Source organism: Poecilia mexicana, unplaced genomic scaffold, assembly GCF_051168715.1.
Source record: "Poecilia mexicana isolate PSO_F unplaced genomic scaffold, ASM5116871v1 scaffold_19, whole genome shotgun sequence".
Taxonomy (NCBI): Eukaryota; Metazoa; Chordata; class Actinopteri; order Cyprinodontiformes; family Poeciliidae; genus Poecilia; species Poecilia mexicana.
Genome location: NW_028263388.1, coordinates 9,528,370 through 9,552,813, shown reverse-complemented (window position 1 = coordinate 9,552,813; position 24,444 = coordinate 9,528,370). Strand labels below are relative to the sequence as shown.

Genomic DNA, 24,444 nt, shown 5'->3' with positions numbered 1-24,444 from the left:
ACTGACAGCTACTCCCTTTACCTCCAACCTTTCCATCTTGTGTGTGTGTGTGTGAGGCTAATGTTTTCCTAAGATTGTTTTTTTTTTTTTCTGAACTGAGAGGCTCTTGATAAAGCCTGCAGTTGTATGCAAATTTGTGTGTGCAAGGCAATTTATCTCTTTGTGAGAAGCAAATTGGAAATATTTAAGTAAGGTTTTACTGTCAGTAAAATATAGTATTAACGTTGCTTTCAATTCAAGAGCTACAGATTACACACAGTGTGGGATGCAAGGGGATTGTGGTGCGTAAATACCATATTCTGTTACACAAATGGGCCCTTCAGTGTTTTCCTGCCCAGCCACCAAAAAGTGGGGAAACAATCTGGTTGTCTGAAAAATCCTGACAAATACCAAAAGGCCAGATAAAAAAAAGAGAAATTTAATGAAATTCATTGATTTTATTTTAATGTAATATCTGTGGGAAATGTACTTTTCTGCACTGCTGCCTCTTTAACACCAGTGGCAGCCTTGGTTTTATAACAAAAAACAAACTTTGAAGTTGAGGCAAACGGTTTTAATTGATTTCTTTTATTTTCTTTTTACTGTAAATTTGAGCCAGACTTACTTTTACTGTGAAAGTAAGTAATGCATTTGTGGATCTACCAGTTAAAGGACTTCTGCTTGATTCTGTGTTGTGATATCAATGTTAGAGCAGAAATCCACTCGCTGGCTCAGTTCGATATCAATGCCGTTATGTTTGTGGTTAACACAAAAAGTTATAAGATTGCATGCAAGCTATGTAGACTACAGCTGCAAAAAGATATTTGGATGTAGCAGCAGATTACTTGAAACGGGCTACAATCCGTACAGGTTCACCAAAACTGGACAAAAGCTGATTGGCAAATGTTTCCTGGTATTCATCTCGATTTGAGTTGCAACCTTGGAAAAGATCAGCAGTATTTGACATAAACATGAAAAGCGTGATGCCTTGTATAACTTTAAAACCTTCATCATGATCCTCCTTTTACCTATTACAAGGTCGACTAGGTAGAGTTCTTGGAGATGAGATCACAAACGCTTGGTCAGATATTTTCCTTCAGGATTTTCTGGGAGAGATTAATGTGCTGAGTCAGCGTTATGTCTTCTCAAAAGGAGACCTGTGTAGTCTCACAAACGGCCATGTTGGTCTTCATAGTTTATTTCACATAATCAATAAAATTAATGTTTAAAGACTGCCTTTGCTTACTTAGGCTGCCCTTAAAAATATGTGATTATAAACATTTAAGTGCAAAAAAATGATCACAAGTTTTTTTTTTTTTCTAATTAGGATTGAATTTAACAAAAAGATCGTCGTCTACACTGGAAAGTTAAGACGGCTAAATAACTCAGTACTTGATTTTAGTTTGCACACAGGACCAAATACAATCTGTGGTTTTTAAGCTCATTTTCCCACTACAATGGTCACGACTTAAACTGCTTCCACCTTAGCTGGCGATTAACCGTGTTGTGTTAAAGGCAGCGGTTATAGGATCAAGGCCCCAGGGAACCGGAGCACAAATAAAGGTTAACATTTGATGTAGTGTTGGGAGCACAAAGTGGGTAAAGGCTTCCCCTTGTTTCCACAAGAAAAAAAAAAGGTTATTTTACTGCTCTTTTTATATCACAACTATGTCTTTCAGCAGTTCTCCTTGACAAACTTACTGGCCTAACTACGGTACAACAGCTAAGGCTGTGAAAACATTATTCGAGATTCTCCAGTGGCCCTGCAGAGAATTCCCAACCCTAGTTACCTTGTTCTGCACCCAGCAGGATTTCACATTCGGGATATGACAGAGAGAGAGAGGCCTTTTAGCTCCAAACGGAGCCTAATTTGCTGGCACAGAGAGGGATAATATTGATGGAAAATATTCCTATTGAACCTCGTCTACTTGGACAGTGACTTGTGATAAAAGAATTCTCTGTGAAGTGGGATTTCATGTTGGATGTGCACACTGGGACATATCAAAGGAATGAAAATACTCTTTAAAGCTGCAATCTGAAAGAATTAGTTTTATAACTATTCCTCCTCCACTCGTACCTGAAACGTCCCAGAGAGATGGAGAGAGAGAATCATTGCATTAGTTTTTGGAAACGCTAGCACCATCTAGTTTTTGAATACTTTATGAAACATTTTGCAGGCTTAACAGCTGCAACGCTTCTTCTCCGTTTGACTGGCAGTTGGAAAACTCTATAGGAATAAAAAAATGGAAATTATTTTTCCTCCGTCTCCAGAAGAGAGACGATTGTGAGGCTCGACGCAGTCATTGTACAGAGATGGAACCCTGTGCCACCTCTGATCCTCTTTCTACCCGTTAATGGCTCATATGGCTTCTCCGATGAGTCTCTCCGAGGAGACCGAGAGCTGCAGCTTTTCATATTGGAAAATTTGCACCCTGGCATTAGCAAATCAGATGAAATCACGTTCTCCGACTTGTGTCATCAAAGATGACCTTTGCTTATCCTTTTGAGCACTCTCAATTAGCTTTAAATTTGCTAAAGGTCACACGGCTCCAAGTGCGTCTTCCACTCTCACCTTTTGTCTTAATGTTTAACTTCTTGAATCAGGGTTTAAAAGCTTCCCAACCTCAGTGTTGTGCTTCCTCCTGCAGCTTCAATCAGGCTCAATGATTCAACCATTTATTCAACTTCTGTATCCCCAAGTAGTGCTTTTTTTTTAAGTTGGTGAGTTGAAGTATACAGCATATTTGTGCCTCATGTATTATTTTATAATTCAGCTGAACTCTAATTAGCATATCTTTGCCAAAACACAAGAGTTTATCTCATTAAATTCTCCCCCAACTTAAAACTTTAAAACCTCCTGTGCCTTAAAAGTCTATTTGAGCTCATTAGAATGTCAAAAATCCAAAAATAGCAGAAGTTAAATCCTGTATTCAGTGTGATTAATAGGATTCTCCTGTTTCATTATACCATCATTCTTTTTCAGTTTTTTCTGAAAGCACTGTTGCCTTAACACTAGAAATTAAATTTGCATGTGGTTGCCTATGTTGTCTCTACTGTTTCACGGCACTGTTCAAAATCACAAGAGACGGACTAAGTGTTGGTCAGCCCTCCTAATTCATTGGGTTTAGGTTTTGCCCGTCACTTTCATGGTATAAGGGACATAAAATCCAGCACACAGACATGAAGACTGCCTGCACAAACGTGAAAGAATGAGTCTGTGACCAAAACGCTTTGGATGCCGAAGCGACAGCGATGGGATCTCAGTCCGTTCATCGAAACTTCCTCTCAGTGTCATAACAAATGTGGAAGCAGTTAAGAACAGCAGCATCTCAGTCATGTTTCCATCCCTGTTTGGAACAGCACATGCTGAGGCACACAGTGAGGCAAGGTTGCCACGTTTTTGACTCAGCACCTGGGAACAGAAGAAGGTCCATAAGGATGGGAATGAGTGAAATTTGTTGTGGAGGAACTCAGCGTTGTGTGCATCCCTGCACACAACCCTGACTTTGACCTGATGGAGGAATGCCAAACATTCTTATGGTAAGTGGGCTGTACTTGTATAACACTTTATTAACTCCAGAGGACTCTAAAGCACTTCACACTACATTCATTCAGCCATTTGTGCACACATTCGCACGCTGATGGTGGTGAGCTACATCGTAGCCACACACTCCTAAACCTTGAAGTTTATTTCTCATGAAGTTGCATTTGTTGTAGCTGCATCTGTCTTTGAGATGGATTTCATCATCTTCTTTTAATAGATTATGGTTGTTGTAGTTTAACCGAAAATTCCTCTTTCCAATGGACTTTTTTTTTTTATTTGTGATGTTCCTTATGCGAATGATATTTATTTTCAGTGCGCCTGTGGGTGCTTTACGCTGAGCGAAACCACTTTTTCTTCAAGACATTGTGCTATTACATTTTTGAAAGGATACTGCAGAGGGAACGTGGATCATAAGAAAGCTGTGATATATGCTGTGGTTTCTGTGCATGTCATGTTGTACAATTGTTACTCAAATGCCATGATATTCTATGCAGACGTTCTGTCTGTGCCAGTGAAGATTATTTTACCTTGTCATGCCGCTTAGTGGCTCCAACTAGCAGCACTGTAACATGCAGCACTTTCATATTCATTTAGGCAATAGTTATTTGACCAGGAGGGGAAAACAGTGAAATCATGGCATAAAAACTCCCTCCTCCCGCAGTAGCAGCCTGTTCTCTGTCCTACAGCACATCCACTATAAAACTGTTAATAAATTGGACACAGATCTTAAAAATGTCAGTAGTACTTTCTAAGGTCAACAAGGACAGCCATGTAAACATGCATAGACACCTAAAGCCAACCTTGAATTACCAGATGGGTGGAAAAGTTTCTTTGTACGCTGATACAAGACTCTACAACAGCAACATTGTTGACAGTGATGGAACATAGAAACACCCTACAGGAAGTCCAAAGCCAATGCTTTAAATCATGACCGTACTTCTAGCTGTGAGGCTATAATTGTAACCACTGAAACCACGGTGCAGGTAAAACTCTTTAGCGAGACTAAATATCTTCTGACTGGTCTCAAAAGGACTTTAAACTCAAATTTTCCTGAAATGACCCAACTTCTTGGCACCAAACAGTAAATTATGTTTACTTTATTTTTTCTGTTTTTATGTAGAAGATAATTAGCCACTTTTGATAAATCTAAATGGTTTACATGAATTCAATTACATGGTTTAAGTAGATTTTATTTTTTCCCAAGTGCATGGCATCCAAATTAAATGCTTAAAGGTATTTTATCGTTGCTCAACAGATATTTGTTTGAATTTATTGTATTAGGTTGTTCTATGTTGTCAACAAATTTTGATATTCCAGTGCATGCCATGTTAGTTTAATTTCCCTAAAACCATTATTTATTATTATTTATTTATTTATTTATTTTTTTTTTTTGTGGCATTTGACTGTTTCATACACCAATTCAGTATAAACACACTGGTAATTTCAGATATTCTGTGAATAAAAAGGCTGATCAGAATGTTTTGTTTTAGCCCTTTGGCAACGTATGGTGAAATGCTACATATGAACGTTGAGGTGACACTTTGAAAACTGTCACATAACATAACACACAAGACGACTTCGAAACGAAACAAGTGTTCCTCGTGTCAGACGTGATGCATTCAGACACAGTACTGACGCTCTGATGTTCCTCAGTACCCAACAGGCAAACAATACGAGAGAAAACACAACACTTTCTAACAAAAAAAAATATCTATAGCTTTTCGAATTTTTAGAAAAATGTCATTTTATGTCATTCTTCTGAGTGTTGTCTTTGAAAACACGCGCACACTGAAACCATGTGCAGCGCTGCCGTCGTGTCAGTCGCTCTCCAGATTATGATAGGAAATTGCTGCACTTTAAGTCTTAACGAAGCATGGAGGCGCGCTCTTGATCTTATAAGTGTGAGCAGTCGATCTAATTATCAGGCCTTATCGTTCATCTCTGCATCTGATTTGTTTTTAAAGGCATCAGTGCATTTTTATCACAGCTCCTCATTTGAATTCCGTTTAATCTGCCGTTTTCCTACCCGGGATTTCTTGTTTGATGTCCACTTTTTGTACCAGCAAACGAGCAGCAGCGGTGTTTCCTGCAGGCTTGTGAGGTGATTAAAAAACATTTTTCACATCCCACTGAGACAATAACCAACCACCAATTACAGAATTCCAGCTGCAGAGTCAAAAATCTGGGTTGTAAAAAGAAGAGAGGAACAAAAAAATCCCCTGAAGTGTTTTTGTCTCGTTCCCCTTTTACTTATCCAGCTAAACTCCTTTTATCAATCAATGGAAGATGCTAATTGGCCAGTACTTTGTATATGTCTAGGAGGTAACAAGATAGTCTTCAGGTGGCAATCGGTGATCGAAGACCAATTAAGGAAGCGGAGAAAACACCAGCAGGGCGAAGCTCCATTTGTCGCTGGCAAATCTGTGCGATGAAAAAGGATATCCATTAGCCACTGTCTATTGCCGGTTTGTTTTGAAGCCGGCCTCTGCTGCGCAGGTAAAATATCCAACTTTGAAATTTGCAGGAGCCACTATGCTGCAGACAGGTCTGATGAGAAAGGGCCTCTCACTGGCGAGGTGAGTGCCTTTAGAGTGCACAGGGCTGCTTTCTGACAGCTGGTATTGCACACATGAGACTTTTTTGAAGGGCAGTCAACATCTAGCAAAACAGATATGGCCCCAGTGGAAACCCCGCCACCTATCATAGTAAAATACTAGCTTCGCCACTGAAACTCTGCCGTGATACGTTTTTTTCAATTTGGGACACAGATGTACCTTCCCAAACTATTAGCGTTGAGGTGTCGGGATAAAACACTGGATCTCTTCAGCTGTACTTTAAGTGTAAATTGTGAAAGCTCTTGTAGGTTTTCAGGTTCTCTGAGAGGCAGCAGTTTAGTCCGGCTTGACGGCTGATATTTTCTGTTTTCCGAAAAAAAAAAGTTAAATCTACAAATTCATGTCCTCAAACGGCTTCAATATTTTTCCAGTTTGCCAGAAGGAATAATCATAGTAATTCTTATTTTTCTTCTACAGGATAAGAACCATTACTCTTCCAAATCATGCAGAATAATCAGACTAAGGCGAGATTTCATTTCCTGGTGCTGCCCATTAGAGTAATCAAAAAAATTGGACATTTTAATATAATTGCTTGTATGAAAAAAATAATTTACAAATTGGTAAATTTGCCTAGCATCCATGTTTGTAAATGAGTAATGATGTTGTGCAAAATGTGCTTTCATAATTGGCAACAAATTATGAGACGCATGACTTCATTTTCAACCTGAAATAGAAAATGACGGCTAAAAGTGGCCAAATGCAAAACAAACGAGCAAATTCAAAACTCAACTCTCATGAAGACGCAGGTGTCCTCATGGACCCATTGTCTGCAGTATAAGTATTTTAGGGGTGACTGTTAAGGGAAATCAGATAGATTAATACTGAATTGAATTTTCTATGTCTGCTATTCTTGTTGGTAACGGGGGAGTTGGAGCACATAAAGACTTAATCAGATTCCATTTATTCAGAACAAGCACACTGCAGGCAGAAAGAGCCCAGGACCGTTTTGGGGCAGGACAACAGGGTCAAGCATACAGCTGTGATGTAAAACTGTCTTTAGGCAAAATCTAAATAATTCAAAATGGTCAAAGAAGGCTGAGACACCTCAGAGGTCAACAAAATCTTTAGAATCTTTTACATTTTTATGTACACATCAGAAGTCACTGCGCACTGCTGCTTAAGACTCAACATTTTGTTTTTAAGCAAAATCCAGAATGGTTTAGAAGTCATAAGAGGAAGTAACAGAGAGAAATGGGAAATAGAGAAGCAAAAGGGAGAAAACATATCCAGAAATACAGCATACAGAAAACTGGTTGAACAGTTTGCACTTTGCATTAGGGCAACATCTCTACCGGAATGGCAGCTCCGTTTCAGAAGTCCTGCATGTGACAGCTCTTGGAGCTTGATGGACACCCCTCTTGTCTCGCAACATAACGGTCTTGTATGAGCAGCAGTAGCTGTAGTGGTTTGTCCTCTTCTGTATAAGTGTGTGTCTGACACGCTGCTCGTTCACATTCGGAGAGGCTTTGAGGCGAAAAGCCTGCTTGCTGTCAGAAATGCCCCAAAGAACTCACACACAGAAAATAATTCAGTTTCAGCAGAGCGGAGAGAAACATGGTGTGCTGATGCCCAGGCATCACATTAACATTTCTGTAAAGCTTCTGTCAATTACCACTGCCATATTTGGGAGGGGAAAAAAAAAAATCCCATCCGTACACACACTCGGGGCCTGTAGCCACACAAATGTTCTTACTCGGACGCACACCAACATGCTCTCAGCGACAGCTGTTAGAATTAAGTGGCGGTGTGATGGATAGGGTTCAGACAGGAAGGCTCTCATAACCTCCCCTTTATTTACCCTCCAATGACTTGGAGCAGGGAGAGAGAGGAGGAGGAAGGAGAGATTGTAGGGCAAATAAAAGTTAAAACAAGTAGAGAGACAAGAACATATCAGAAGAAACTTTAAGGTGTGCCAATGCAGCCTCTCAGAAAATGATCAATGTAATAAGTTGTAACGAGATGTCACACAAATACCAACGTTTTACAAGACATAGGGAAGCAGCAGTGATTGATTTATATGGGAAAAAAAAGTCTTCTAAACAATGTAATAAATGAAAAGTTATAAATTATAAAGACTCTGGTTGCTATGATGATTCCCACCCCTTTCAGAAAAAAAAAAAAAAAAAAAAATCCCGTAGACCAACACAGACCCACACTAAAAAAACACTGCCAGGAGCAGCATGCTTGGAAATTGAATGTCTACATGTCTTATGATGAATACATGACAGGATAAAAGCAGTCCTAACTTTTTCTGTTGAAGGAAAGACTCAGAGGAATTATCATGGCACCAGATGATGGGGTGGGTGTTCACTCTGTGCACTCTAGAGGACGTTGGATGGAGAATCCTGTAGCAAAGGGATGCGCGCTGTTCGACACTTGATAAAAGAAATGTATGTAAAATGACAACAAAAGTAACATGAAAGCAGTAAGCAGAAGGCTTCCGAGTAGTTGCATGACTAAAACCCAAACTACATATCCAGAACCTCCTAGCTGAACTTCTCGAAGTGGAACACTTACAAGTATGATGATGTGCAAACTAAAGTTAAGTAAAAGTCAAGCAACATATGACCTGTTTGAATGTTGCCTCTACTGCAAATCATAGTGAAAAAAATGCTTTTAATATTTTGCATGGAATGTATAATCTGCTACCATCAAATTGGGTTTTAATTCATTTTTTATATCTATTTCAACACATTGTGTGAGGAATCATCTAACCTTTTTACAGAGAAATCATACTAAAGTGGGTGCATGATGCTTTAAAATGGAAGCCGGGCAACTGACAGCGAAAGAAGGAAAGCAAAAAGAAAAAAAGAGAAGAGGCCAAAGGTGTTAAGAGACAAAGGGTTCAGATAATTGGAGACATAAGAAGATGACCAATAGATGGAGAATACAAGCAAAGTTTTATAGTTCAAACAAGGAGACGGTTTGAAAGATGCAGTTAGAAGAAGAGAATTGAAGAAATGTCAGCAGAGGAAAAAGAGTGCAAAGGGAGGTTGGGGAGGAAAGATGAAAGAACGGAGATGAGAGAACAGGTAGACGGACTGCGAGGGTTTGAAGAGCGAGGAGAGGGGAGGGTGGTTGTGAGGGAGAGAAGTCAAGTCCGAGTTGGACCAAGCGCCGAGATGAAAGCAGAGGCAGCCGAGTGGAGGTTAAGAGAAAGAGAGCACCAGGGATGAATAGAGCTGAAATTTGGAAGGAGGGAATGAGGGCAGGGGGATCTTAAAGGCGCAGGCAAAATGGAAGAAAAGAAGCGAAATTGAAAAAACATTCCTCTCAGCTGGCCGTAACCCTGTGATGATGGGTGCAGTCGCTCTCCTCACCTCCTTCAAATCCTTCAATTGCACGGGTCGGTGTGAATCTGTCAATCACAGCTGCTGTGGCTTCTGCTTCCCGTAATGACAGAAAACTTTCTCCTCACCGTTTCATTTTCATCTCCTATGATCACTTAAGATGTGTTCGCTCTGTGGGTTACTTTGGCCCCTCCACTTTATCCCTATTGAAACACATCCTTTTTTTTTTTCCCATATCTTCCATTTGGCTTAGAATTCAGATATCATCAATAAAAGGTTTCTCAAGTACTGCACACTCTCTCCTTGCTCCTCTAATACTGATGGGCACAAAAGAGCCTTGCACATCGACTTTTAATGCACATTGAACTGCACCACTATGGAGGCGAGTTGTGGCTTCCTTCTTTATGTTATACTGTGGTATTCTGTCATATAGCATTCCTAGAAAAACTTGTTGGTTTTTCTTAGTAAGGCATATAATTTTACACAAATGAGAGCTTTTAATGCACTTTCTTTTCAATTAAGCATCTACTATGCTGTCATTGCTGTGGTGTAAACAAGCATTCAGAATCGACTCATGTAATTGGAAAGTTCTGCATTGCATTGGAGTTGATGACTAAGCCAATGCCACACAAACTTAACTCGGGTGAGAAGGAGGATGAAAGGATGCATAATGGACTGCTTATATAACTCATAGAGGAACTCGACATTACATAGGAAGTGCACAGACAGATGTACTATCTGTGGATGTCTCGGTAACGTCCTAATGAAGGCCAGACCTGTCAGTGGCGCATGCCGCCTTCAGGATCCTCTGAATCGGTACGTGATGTAAAGTTTCATGGCTTCCTCCTCACGCCATGATGCCACAAATAATCCAATTGAGTGTCCTGCAACGTTGGCAGGACAATGCTCCCTCCTTTGTGTTGCACATAAATGTCATCAGTCCGTGACATCCCTTATGCCACTTTGCTAAAGCAGCTTTCCCCTCTTTTGTTGTTGACAGCCTGCGTGCATTCATTAAGACGTTGCATATGGTGCAATAAAGACTTCAGCACCTCCCCTAAGATTACAGACACAGATGCCGAGATGATGTTGCTGTATTGCATGAGGCAGAATGTTGTGGTCAATCTTGGTTGAGCGGAAGCTTAAAAACATTTGTCTGGTCTGAAGTCAACTTTGTTTTTAGATTTTTTATATACTTACTCATTTCTAAACACTTAGAAAAAAATGGTGTGGTACAAGCATGGCAATAGACGGCTGCAATATTCCTCAAAATGTTACTGCATAACTTTTACTTATCCACGAATGTACCGTCTGTGGTTGCGAAACGGTTATAGCAGAGCTGCTTGAAGATGTTGCCTAAAGTGATACTGTTGCTGCTCATTGGATGTGCCGGTATATGATAATGTTGTGTTGTATGATACAACTAAGACTAGACTCAAACAATACACTGTCCTCAGAGACAATTTAGAAAATCAGTGCACACAAATTCAGAACCCCAGAAAAATAATTTAAAAAAAAATACATTAAATTCCAAAGACAGGTTCCTCTTACAAATGTTGGGACTTACTGTTCTCTGCTCTTAAGTTTTCAGCTTGTTGTAGGCTTTCTGCAAGATCTCCTTGTTCTCAATAACCGGCATAAGGGAAACTCTCAGGCTGTAAGGATAACTGCTGTGGTAAATCAACTTAAGATGCCTAAAGACAAACCAATGACAAATTCTAGGTACCACACTCATTTTCAGGTGAAGCCAAGTTTGTAATTAGCCAAGTGCGCTGCCTTTACTTGCTCCAATGTCATGTTTGTGAATGTTAACACACACAAGCAGATCCCTCAGGTGGTTGATTTATTAGAGACTGATGCAGATCAAACATCTCTCTGAAATTTTCTTGAACTTTTTTTTGCCAAGAGTTTTGTTTTTGTAACAAAGGTTGCAAAATCAAACAGTGAAGATTAGCAAAAATGACCCAATAAGAATAGTAATATAAAAAAAATATCCAAATGCCAGACCCGATGCATGCCTAATCTTAACAATTTCCTTCAATTGATTCAATTGGGAAGTTCAACAGTGGAAGACAATTGACTTGTAAGTTCAGGGACTGATGGTTACATCAGCAAATGGCAGCTGATCAGTGTGGCTGTCAATTAATCAAACATTTACTCAGGCAGTCAAACATTTGGATATCTAACTTGGTATGCTTGGCCCAACAAGATGAGTTTGCACTCTTAGTGGAAACTAGACTACATAGAGAAAACCAAATACGGATGGGTAGAGCATGCAGACGCCACAGAGAAAGTTACATTAGCAGTTGCCTTCCAACAACATGCAAAAGTGACCAATGACTTGAAAAAAATCTTGAAAACTTGAAAAAAAAATTTAATCGAGGGAGTATTATAAAATGATTAGAAACTATTAATAAGTGTGTGGGGAGGGTTTGTGTTTCTTTTTGCGAGTGAATTTTTCAGAGATTCTTGTGAGATATTTACATCGATTTGAAGATACTTGGATTGTTAAGGAACTGAATGGAAGAAGAATCTCCTCTCCTCATATAAGCAAAATGATCAAAAACAATTGAGTTGTTTTAGCTACTTGAAAAGCAATGCATCTTCTGCTGGCTGCAAGTCTAAGCCAGTTACGTTATCATCAGAAACACTGTTTCTATTCACAGCTCACCCTATCTGTCTGTCCTAATTATTCATTCTTCACCCAGAGATGCTGTGCTTGTTATTTATCTTCAGTGTGAATTCCATCTGCCAAACCATCACGGTCTCTCAGCTGTTAGCATTTGACCCAAATGCGTATCAGCATTCAGCCCGAGCACGCTCGCGAGGCTCCCCACATATTAAAGTCTGAAAAAGACGATCTCTCCAAAAGCCGAAGTATGAATATCCTCGCCAAAGAGTACCGCCTTTAATGATAGTGATACGTTAGACTGAAGGGATTATAAACTGATACCAGTCAAATAATGCACGTTCATCTGAGCCTGGCGCAGTACAAAGAAGATTACAGGAGAAAAAAACCACAAGATTACATCTGGTTCCCCTTCACGACCCGCTCTGCTTATATACTGCTCTGTCAGCGGCTCTGCAATGTTTCTTTTTTTTTTTCCTTTTCCAAGTGGCATTCGGGAGAGTCAAAGTACACTGCGCACATAACATCTGTTCATCCACTCTTTTGTAAGTGAACACTTACAAGGCTTCTGCTTAAGCTAAGCCCTGGTTACGTTTTATTAATCAAACTTTACAGTTTAGACAGATTAACTGCAGCCGCGGTACGTTTTGTTCTTCACACGGCCGTTTATGAAGATTCAGCTTTGTGTCTGAAATAGTTTTCGTCTATCTGCACTGGTGAATGAAACAATCACCACAGCGGTAGTCGTCGCTGATAAAACTTGCTTTTGTCCTCGAGGATCTGCAGGGTTGTGTCAGCAGAATGCAGAAGCTGAATACTATATCAGGGACTTGTGTTGCATTGACTAGCGTGCTCCGTGAGATACTGAGATTAAGCAGCATCCCCAGGCTTGCCACTTCCTTCATCCTGCTTATGAAGGCAGAACCGCAGAGTGCATTTTAAGTGCCAAGCAAGAGGAAGACGAAGGACATTTGAAGTCATTCAAGCTTGCATTGAGACCCTGTGAAGGCTTCCGACAGAGAAATCAGTGGTGGTTGGTGTCCAACCAACCATATCACTAAGCACTTCAGGTGTTTAGTGAACAACAAAAGCATGCAGGACTTGATCTTAATTAAAAGCAACATTTTATTCGGTTATTATGTTTCACCAGTTTTGCACAAACATGATAGTTTTCAGTGATAAATTAAGCAAAGCCCCATTGGATCATCATAATAAATCTGTTTTTGTGTTTTCCTTTTAGATGAAAAGTTATTTCACACATTGGCATTGTAAACTGAATTTCACAGCAGTGTTATAATAAATTCTTAATTGAAATGTTTGTAATGTACTTTTTCTGGATGATTGGACTGAACTGACAATTTATTGCTTGTATGCAAATGTCTTTTTGTTTTTTGTTTTTTGTCTTGAGAAGTGTCTTGAGATTTGGTTTGTTGGGAACTGACACTGCATAAATATAATGATTTGAATTAAACATTGATAATCAAGTCGCGTTTGAAAGAAAAAATTACTGAAATTAACACATTTTTTTAGACATCCTAATGACTGATGATCACCAGCAACTCTTTGAAACATGTTGGTATTATGAATGACATCCACCTGCTCAGGATCTACCTGAAGCTGTGTTGCTACGCATCCCTTATGACTAGCCTACCAGTATCCATTCACACAAAATGCATTGTCAAGTTAGACCTATGACATGCTAATATTGCTCAGCATCATTTTTTCTGATAGATTAATCTTACGTAGAACTTTATGGAGTTTGTGATGTTTTGGTATCATTTTTTTCTCTTTTCTGTAAACCACTGGCCACTTCTGAGTGTCATCCTGGCTGGTCTATAGTTTGAAATAGGAGTGCCGGTTCTAGTCGAACAGATCGAAAAGAATGCAAAAGTTATAGATTTAAAATGCAATGTGTAATCACTTTCTTAGATTATAGGGTTAAGTTGGCTATGATGTTGCAAAATTGTTTCCAAGTAAAATTGGTCCACGACTTTTACACCAGCATTTTTGCACAAATAAAGTATCTTGCAAAGGAAATACATGATGGAATATGAATACTTACAGGCTGAATAGGATATCAATCATATTGCTTCATATTTAAAAAATGAAGGGGATGAGCTAAAGAAATTGGCTTTGATTACTTCACCATATTTATGTGCCTCATTAACTCTACTGCCACTGACCAGTAAACAAGGGAAAACTATTTTGATATTGAGCTATGGTTTCAATGCTTCTAAGTTGCTGAGTAATGTTAGCTGTGTATTTGACTATTTTTTAAGTTGTAATTATGTGATGTAGATAGGAAATACAGTTAGGGATGGTGTGAGGTACTAAGTAGTAAAAGGGACACACAACATAGTAAAAGTCTTGAAAGTGTTTTTTATTGTTATTATTTAACCCCAATATAAGTACAAAATGGTCTAAATACTTGATGGGCCCACTAAGTATAGCTCAACTCGATTTGGTCAGTCCATTTACACACAATAGGGTGTAATGTTGAGATAAACGTCAGTCCTACTGAAGGGCCAGATAAGCTAGCTAAGCCTGACCCCCTTCTTGCCGACACACACACAGCTGGTCCAGCTGAGCTGACATTGTGCTTTCAAAGTCCGTAGCACTTAGTCATCCCAATCAGGAAACAACCCAACTCAAAAAGATTCATTATAACAGAATGCATTTTGAAAACCCTACGATGCTATTATGTGGATGCTTCACAATATGAATACTGTAAGAATATTCATGAATTGCAGTAATAAAATACATTTAAAATTAAAATCAAAACTGAGGTGACTGTGTGGACTTTTGTTGTTTTTTTTTTTCAAACATTAGAACAAAACTGTTTCTCATTATTTCCAAAATGTAAAATAATGCCTGATGTGATCTCAGCAGCCCTGGCAATCATCGTCTTCAGATGCTTAATGTGTGTTCTGTGACCAAAGCTAAAATATCAGCTTAAAGTTTAGCTCTCTCAAGCCGAAAATGCAGAGACCTTTAGGAAATACTGCCAGTAAATATTTTAGTGGCTATGACTGTGACACGTTTTTCTGGGCTGCTGGTTTGTAGAGTGCTTCAAGGACTCCATTTGGATAATTTAGTCAATTTTAGATTTTTTTTTTTTAATAGCTGTAATAGCACATGAAACAAGTTGCACGTGGTGCACAATAAGCTGAATTGTTGCAAGATTAACAGTATATACTAATGGTGAAGTAAAATCTGTGCTGGTAGATTTATTTCTTTTGGCTCCAGCTATCCAATGGTTGCTTGGCTGGAGCATCAGCCTCCACTGCGTTTGTTGTTTCATTCATGAACTGTATTTCTTGCAACATGACTGAAGTGCAGGACAATTTAAAAAAAAAAAAAAAAAAAAAGTGTGTCTCTTGGGAGTAGTAGTTCCTCCTTTCATAAATCATGACTTCATGTAAAATGTAGTTCAACAAAAAAATAGTGGATTTCAGAACAAGATTAAAAGATATTTAAGTTAAATATGTATCCTAATGCAAAGAAAATCAAATGATATTTGTAAGCACTGCTTAAATAACTGTTTTGAAATTAATTTATTTTGGTTGGTCTGGTATAAAGACTCCAATGAAAAAAAAATGTCGCAAGAGCATTTAGAGTACATAGCCAAGATGATTCCTTTTGTTAATGAGATGTCTTCATGAACAGCCACACCTTTAAGTCGCCTAAACCTCCCACAAGTTAATCAGTCAAACCAGCCAAATCATCATTGGATTAGAAAGTGAAAGCAGCATCATTGATTCAAAGTTCTGACAGAGTTGGAGAATGAGCTTTTAAGTTGTCTTTAGTAAAACACCTAAGGACTTGAAGACGCCTACAAAGAGACAAATATTGGCAGGGAGCAAATGTTGCCCTCAAACTGTGAAGGAGCTTTGACAGAAGAAAACTAGAGACCCACGCTGAAAACAAAGGGGGCAGAAAATCTGAGACTTTGTCTGTGTAATTGACTCGACGGACGGACGGACGGACGGACGGACGGACGGACGGACCGACGGACCGACGGACCTACCTACCTACCTACCTACCTACCTACCTACCTACCTACCTACCTACCTGAGAAAACCTAAATTGGACTTTTGTGCTTCTGTGTTGCAGACATGACATCTTGGATGCATATCGTTGCTTTAAATGTTATATCTAGTAGCTCACATTGTTTAAGAGAGGAATCTTTGGATATATTTACCTTTACTTTTTAGTTTCCCCACCGTACTTTTAACAACTGCAGACTCTTTATGCCTCAGTTAGTTTTGTACATGTGACAATAACATAACCCTCCTTATAAATCAGGTGCCACTCAGAGGTAGCATGATCCTCAGCATGGCAATTACCAGCCAAAGGTGTCCAGTGTAAAAATCCTCATTACGCTGACTACTGAAAGAGTGACGGAAGTCATTTTACAAGGTGAACCTGGAAATGTCTTTAATGTAGATGGAAAGCTCTTATGAACATCACTGACCTACGTTATTGATATGGCATGCACTCATGCTTGTCAACAATTTAGAAAGGTTCATAAACTGTTGTATTGATTCCCAACACTGATATGTTCAGCTTTAAAGCTGTCACAGCATTACTCAGCGTAGTATTAAAGCGTCCTCACATTGTAAGTTCATCCTGCTCCATCGAATCCATTAGATAATCAAACGTAACACACCTCAAACGACACACCGGTGTCAGAAAAGGTGCAATTGCCAGATGAAGTCCATTTGAATCCCATTTGGCAACTGAAGAGCATTCATAATGTAAAAGCAGAGACGGTTAGAAACGAGAAGCAGCTTGTGTGGGTGAAGAGTCACAGAACGGTCTCCATGCACCACCCCTTCCTCCAGACATGGTAGAAGCCAGTGCTAAAAGGTCGTCTTTAGACTTCGAGCAGATAAAATTGCATTTCTTTTTCTTTCTAAGTTTCCAAACGTCTCTGGATTTTGTAAAAATAAGTTCTTATTTAGTATGCTCCTGGTATCTCAGTTTATAGATCAGTGTGTGATGTCCATTGTCACTCAGTCGAGATTACTGACTCGACTGAGTCAGATATCATTCTGGTGTAGGTCTGCCATGCAGAATATGACGGTCCTGAATTCTGAGGAGGATTTTTGTCAAGATGTCTTGCTTCTCATCAAATAGACTTCTTCGGTACGCTTCAGTTCAAATGTTTTTCTTAAGAAGCTTTCTTGAGGCATTGATAGAAGTTAAGTTGCCTTTTACCTAAGCATTTAGGCAAGCCTGTCTTTCTCAATTGTGTTGCACAAACTCTTGGAGCCCTCAATGAAACTTTGCTTTTAAATGTTGCTTTACCAGGTGGAAACCAGCTGATCTTCCACTTTTGTTTACATCTGTTAAAAGAAATGGCTTAAAATGACCTGTTGTTTTAGCCAAGTGATTTTTAATTGATCTTACAACTTGTGAATAAAGTTGCATTTCTTTTGATGTCCATCTGTAAATATCTAGTTTTTTTATGTAGTAAGTATATGAAATGCCTGACTGACTCGGTTTGTTCTAAATAACTAAAAGAAATAGAAAACATTGTTTTCATTAATCAAAGTATTTTTCTACATGGAGGAGTTCTATATCTGTTTCTTTATATTTTAAAACCATTAAACTATAAAATCTCACCAAAGGACTCTTACTGGTAGATAGGATAGTAGATAGAACCCTAATACTCACCACAGTCTGTTCTTTATTTGAAACTTCATTTTTTTGTATCTTTCATATGTTTGATAAATCAATTGAAAAAGCTTCGGATCCAGCTCACAATGTGGCGTTCAGATAATTTGGGTCCATAGTAGAGCCCGAAGGATTCAGGGGCTGCCAACAGTTCGAAAAAAATACACGCACACTCAGAAAACGAAACAAAAGGATTGAATAAAAAAATGACATCCAAGTTTCTGAAATCTAAGAATTAAAGCATTTCCATTCAGATCCCATGAAACCGTTTAATTTACTCACCCAGCCTTTCTTCCTGAACGGTTTTCCCATCTCATAAAATACAATTACTGTTCAGTGATGGGGAGGATCTGCTTTGCACATTGAACATTTCTCCATGTTTTCTGTTTCTCTGTGGGGAAAAAAAAAAAAAAGGAGCATATGAAATATAATTGGAAAATCTGTAGCAGCAGCTGAACGTCCCCAAAAAAATATTTGGTGGAAACTTCAACTGCTGAAGCCGTTAAACTTACAATAGACTAAAAAATGAACCATTCCTTACCAAATTTCAACCATACTTCATTTGCAGACATGCCCCTGAGACTTCTGGTAATTATATTTCATATCTGGTCTGATCATTTTAAAGACTGAATTATGATCACAACTTTGCCCCCCTTTTTAAAACGTCCCTGTTTGGATGACCTTCGATAGTGTCAGCAGTTAAAAAGGCCTCATAAATCGGTTGGTTGCTCTCTGCTTCTGCTGGAGTCGTATAACCATTCTTCCACATCCTTACACATTCCGAGATCTAATTTTCCAACTTTTCCAAGTTCAATTTTCCCCCACTAACCCATTTCCACCCGGGTGTGTCGCTCTTCGCGTGACATTGAAATCGGATCACCCCGCCGTAAATACACGAGCTGCCGAGGGTTGAGCTCGAAATGGAGTCTCCATTAAGTTGGGTAATACAGCGCAACGCTGTTTGAACAAAGCTCCTCTGTGGGATTCTGCCGCAGTTCAACCCCGGCTCCTCCAGGACACCTCACCAGACTGAACTGTAATGAGGAAGGAGAGCCCCCGAGGCTGGTGACCCCCCGCTGATTACCAAATCTGCTTCACAGATCGGAGCAAGGACACAACGATGGATTATCAAGATGGATTTCACAGCAGGGACGGAGTGAAATGGGTAGATAATGACATAACTATTCATTTGCACAAATCTTTAGCTTTCCTTTCATCACTCGTCCCCAGCAGTATTTTTTTAAATACATTTCGCAAAACGTGGAATGAGACCACGCTCAATCTTTGAGGGATTGCTGCGAGATAATGATGAAAGTGAGGAGTAAAGTGCTTGTCACAGTGAGACAGGAGGGGAAGGGTGCATATAAATGTAATACAGTAGCCTTTTATTCTCCCTGCTTTTATACCTTCCTAAAGACTCAGCTGAGATGCCATACGATGAGGTGTCTGGAGTTTCTGAAGGGTCCAAACTCATCTGAACCAAACTCTCCTTAAAAATACCAGTTTCAATGCCACCCACTACCTTCTGTATCCAAAATCGTTTTTGCTCATCGGGTTTTTTAAAGCGGCAGTGTTTTCCATTTTATGTCATTTCACTGCACACTAATGTAACTGTTGCCTTCAGTTATAAAAATGCTATATATAACAAAATAACCTAAAAGTAATTTCACTATGTAATTTAATGCCTTGAAATTGGGCTTCTGTCTCTTTAAAAACATCTACTCTTTTTGGCCCTCCGCCTTCAGTACGTCGTGACAACAGCGCTCCTCTATTAACCCTTCAACGTTTTAATCAGCTTTGCACAGAGGTGTAGCTCATGTAATGAGCTCAGCAGATGCTCAGTTCCACCGGGTGTTTGCAAATTGCTGCTGGCTAGTTTGTGGGAGTCAAGTGGATGACTGCCAGGGGAGGCTTGGAAACCGCAGCTCCAAGAAGGAGCTTCGTCTTGGGAAGCGGCGCTCGGTAGCCCCAAGCGTTTTGCACATCTGAATGGTTGCCTTGGGAGATTAAAGGATTTTTCAAACATGCAAGAATTGAAGCAACACTTCAGGTGTGTTTTTGATGAGGGAATAACATTATAACATGATATAAAGCTCAATCTTTACATACTACTGCACCCTTTTAAAGTCCCACCTTCCTAATAGTTTTAGTAAAAGATAATGACATTCTAAGATTAAATTTAACTTCAGAGTTTTTATTATTTCGCACACTTATGACTCCTAAACTACAGTGTGCAAGCTCTACGTTCTGCTGTGACCTTCTTAAAGAGACGGTGACACAGCTGATGTTACAACTGCTAGCTGGCAGCTGTAGAGATCCACATCAGTCATGCAGCTTTTAAAGCAATTATCTCATTTGCTGCATCAGTAAAACTCATCGTTCCTTGACAATAGTTTCATTTTGTTCTCATGTTGAATGCTGTTTAAATGCAGTAGGACAAAGTGGCTTTGAAATAGAAAAGTTTCTCAAAGAGGAACGTAACGGTTGTGTTTGTGGATGTTTCTCTAATAGGAGGATTCTTGAAGACTTCTCTGTGGAAGCAGACGAAGATCCTCAGCCGTCAGTAACGGATACTACCCAGAACCAAAGATGCAATTTTATGGTTTTATGGGAAGAATGTAATGAAACTACAAAAACACAAAATTTTACCAAGTATTTTTATTTTAATTTTTTTGCATTCTAGTACGATAATGTGAACTTTTCAGCACCAAACAGAAGCATGTTTTTAGTCAGTAATTCCTTAATATTAATAAAGTACTTTATCCACTGGCAGATTTTTAAACTTGTAGAAAAAAACGTCTTGGTGTAAGTGGACAAATCCTGCCAATGGAACTAGCACTTCTTTTCATAAATATTGAGGAATTATTGAAGTAATCTTTGTCTTAAGTGAACTAAGATATTCACACTAGAAACTAGACAAAAAATACTTTAGTTTTTGCAGTTCGTCTTATCCTCTTTTGATTCCATGATCGCCCCACCCCCCCCACCCCCCGCTGCCCTCTAATAAGCGCATGCATCATTTCCTGACTCCTAAACCTTTTCACCGTGCCCACAGGAGGCAGCTGCAGGGTGCTGCTCCCCGGCGAAAGGTTAACCAGGCTAATATCAGTTTCAGTACCTCTGCTGCTTCATTGGATTTCATGTTGCTCACCTCTGAGCATCGAGGGGGGGCCCATCATGTCTTCCCGTCAGGCCGCAGAACTGACGCAGGATTTACGCCCGAACCCGCCTGATGTAAATTCAGCTGGCATTTTTATGAGCAGTGGAGACTAAGCTGTCCTGCTGCTGGAAGGGCCCAGACAAATGGATCTGTTTGACCGGCGTCTGAAAACAAATCACGGCCGGGCAGGTGCTCCGGTGTGATTTGTTTTTAACGTACGTGCGTGTGTGTGTGTGTGTGTGTGCGTGTGTGTGTGTGTGTGTGTGTGTCCAGGTTACAGAAAGCGGCATTTAATCTGTTTGGATCGAGCCGATGCGAGGACTTGACGGGAGAGTACATTCTCGCCTACACAGTCTGCACTCTTGGCTCTCCAAGCAGAAACAGTTTGGACAAGCTTAGAGAAAACACTGCCCAGACATCTTTGACTCTTTGCAAATATTTTGATGTACGATCAATAGAACTCAAAACAGTCTGCCCAGCCTTTGTGATGCAGTCCAGACAGAACTCTCTGAAATGTTCATATTTTCAGCTTAAAACTCCGTCGCCGTTTTCACACTCGCATAGAACAAAAGCAAAATTGCTTTCTCCTTCCGACGTTCAATTCCGCTCAGAAATACTTTAGTAATCCCAAAGGGAATTGAAATGATGTTTTTAACTACTATTATCTTAAGAGTTGCTATAGATGCTCATGGCTGTGGGCAGGAATGGTGTCCTGTAGCAGTCTGTATTATTGCAGGTCACCTCTGATTCTGTTGTAAAACAGTCTCAGGGTGCTCAGTATGGTCCACAATTTTCTTGATTTTTATGAATAATCTTCTTTTCCACAGTAACCTTCAGGGGTGTCATGGGGCCTGAAACGTTTATACGCCACTTTCCACACAAAGGTTTTGATAAAACACAAAATGTCGATGTTCTTTATGCAATATCTAGTCACAAATGCTGATAAACTTGAGATTGAAGAAGTATTGTTAGAAGTGTCTGTGTTACAGGATGCATATGCTCATCAATCACTTATGCATCCCTATTTATTACAATAGATTAAAAAAAATCTAATTTCTTAGATATAAAATCAAATCAAAAATCAAATTTCTATGCCTCAGTCCAACCTTGTAAATGTCCACAAAAGCTCCAGCTTTATTTTACAGACGCTCCTCTGCAGTGTTTTGCAAACTCTGCTGCCACTTCATTTTCCTTTTCTTTTCTGATTATAAATTACCCATAATAATAATAATAGTAATAATCATTATAAAACATAAGATAAAATCTTTGCACAGAGATCAGAAAAAACAAAATGTCATGTTAAGAGTTACTGTAAGCTTAAAAAAAAACATTATTTTTGTCTCGGAGATGGAACTTTTTTTTTTCCTTTAATCTACTTATATAGATTGTGTTATCTAGGTGCATTAGAGCAGAGAGCGTTTCATAAATGTGCTGAATTCATTAAATTGCAAATGCATTAAAAGTGAATATATTACAATCGGCAAACATAATATGGAGTGTGGCATAAATAGTTTCTGGTTTAAAACTCATCTGAGGGAACGGTTCATCATAACCTGTTGAAAATATGATTCTGCCATCTCTGCTGGCACATAACTGGGAGATGTATTTAGCTTCAATAAAAGACTTGATTACAGTTGTCATTCAACTGTGTGAAGTGTTTTGTTATAATTCAGTCAACTGTGGGTTTTCGTATTTATTGCATGTTTTTAATACATGAGGGATAGTATTTTTATTTTTTTTTTAATCAGTTTGCGTTTTAAATAGTAATTCCAATAGGCATATGAAAGCAAACTATGTTCAGTCATCGTTAAAATAAACCACGTTTTAATATTCTGTAACATTTTGATATAGGGACGATGGTCTGGATATGTACACAAAACATTTGGCAGTTAACTTTGAAAGCAAACCTTGGATACGGATGAACTGTAAACGGAAATAATAAAAAAAAAAAAAAAAAAAAAAGGTATCAAGGTATATGAGAAATGCTGTTTTTGTTTGTTTTGGACTCAGGTGTAAATTTTGGCAACCATAGTTTTTTATGAGATCAACTTAAAATGATCTTTAAAGCAATAGCGGAATAAAGGGTTTCCTGTTAAAACAAAACTGGTGCATTGTTATTATTATTCGATGGTTAGGTTTCTGCAACTTTGTTTTTTACTGGTAAAAAATGATCAAAAGTTGTAACTAAAATCAGAAAAATGCATCATGTTACGGCCATTTTTATTATATTTTTTAATTACTACACTAGCTGCCTGTTTTTCAAAGAATAAACTTCACAATTCTGCTCTTGGTCGATGGAGCTCTAATGGCTGTTGGACTAAGATGCATTGGAGTTGCTTGTCGTGTCGACCCCTCAGGTTTTCAGTCACCTGCTTGCTTGGTGTTGCCTGGATCACAGCTAAACAACGTGAGGCTGCATTTACTTTTCTACGTTCCTCATCTTTAAACAAACACTGATTGAAGAAAAAGCTTGGGTTTCATCATTGGTTCCAGTTTTTTTTTTTTTTTTTTGCAATGGGTTGTAAAAGCTTGAAAGATTTTTGTTATGCTAATGTTTTTAATTTGATTTTGTCCGAAGCACTTTGGATCCCCTTCTATACAGAAATAGCTACAAAAAAACATAAACTTGCCCTGCCTTACTCTAATATGGAACAGATTGCTGACTTCACAGTTGTGCATCAGACAGTCACTGCCGCACTCCAAAAATGTGCCCAAGCCAAAAAACATAACTGCTACAGTAGCTGGCTATTTAGACGGCTGTATTCAAACACAAATTATGCAACATTTGAGGGAAAATGGATAAAAACAGAGCTAAGTACAGCCTTGAGAGGATTGTGGAACAAAACCAGTTCTGTGGAGATTCACAAGGTGTAGATCAGTCAGCGATTTAAGAGCCATCAAACAGATGTATCCATGACTTGGACTGCTTCTGCCAAACCCGACAGTCTTTCAACGATCCAAAGTCCTCATTTCATTTCAGATGACAGTAATTTTTGCATCATAGTTGGGGAAATTAAGGTCACAGGCTCTGGAAGAAGAACAGCGGCTCCGGATCCAACGCCGCTGTCTGCATCGATTTGAGGAGTGTTAGATTAAGTCCAATCGAGTCCACCAGGAAATTTCAGAGCATTTCACTCTCCCCTGCCCACACTGGCCAAAGTACCAGATAACCTGCTCTTAATGACCATAATATCACAGCGCGTGACTGGCCAGCAAACTGGCCTGACCTAAATCCCACAGAAAATCTGAGGGCTATTTAACAGACACCAGAGCCAACAAACCGGATGAGCTAAGGGGCGACTTGGATTTGTACAGGATAGCCACAAGCTGTTTGCCTCCATGCTGCACCACAATGCCATTGTAATCAAGCAAAAGGAGCCACAACCACATACAGTATGTACTGTAGTGTCTCACAACATGCTTTTCACCAAGCCCGCATTTTTGTACCTGAAAATGTTTGTATTAGTCATGCATAAAAATGCATGAAACTTCACTTCAAGTTCCATTAGCTATAAGATTATAAAACACGGAATTTATTTCTGTGTTTT

General features: G+C 39.1%; 1 protein-coding gene across 2 annotated transcripts in view; it reads left to right on the top strand.

Annotated features, from left to right (window-relative positions):
* Positions 1-24,444, top strand: part of ca10a (carbonic anhydrase 10 (inactive)a) — a 264,823-nt gene that overhangs the window by 37,150 nt on the left and 203,229 nt on the right. The window lies entirely within an intron of this gene.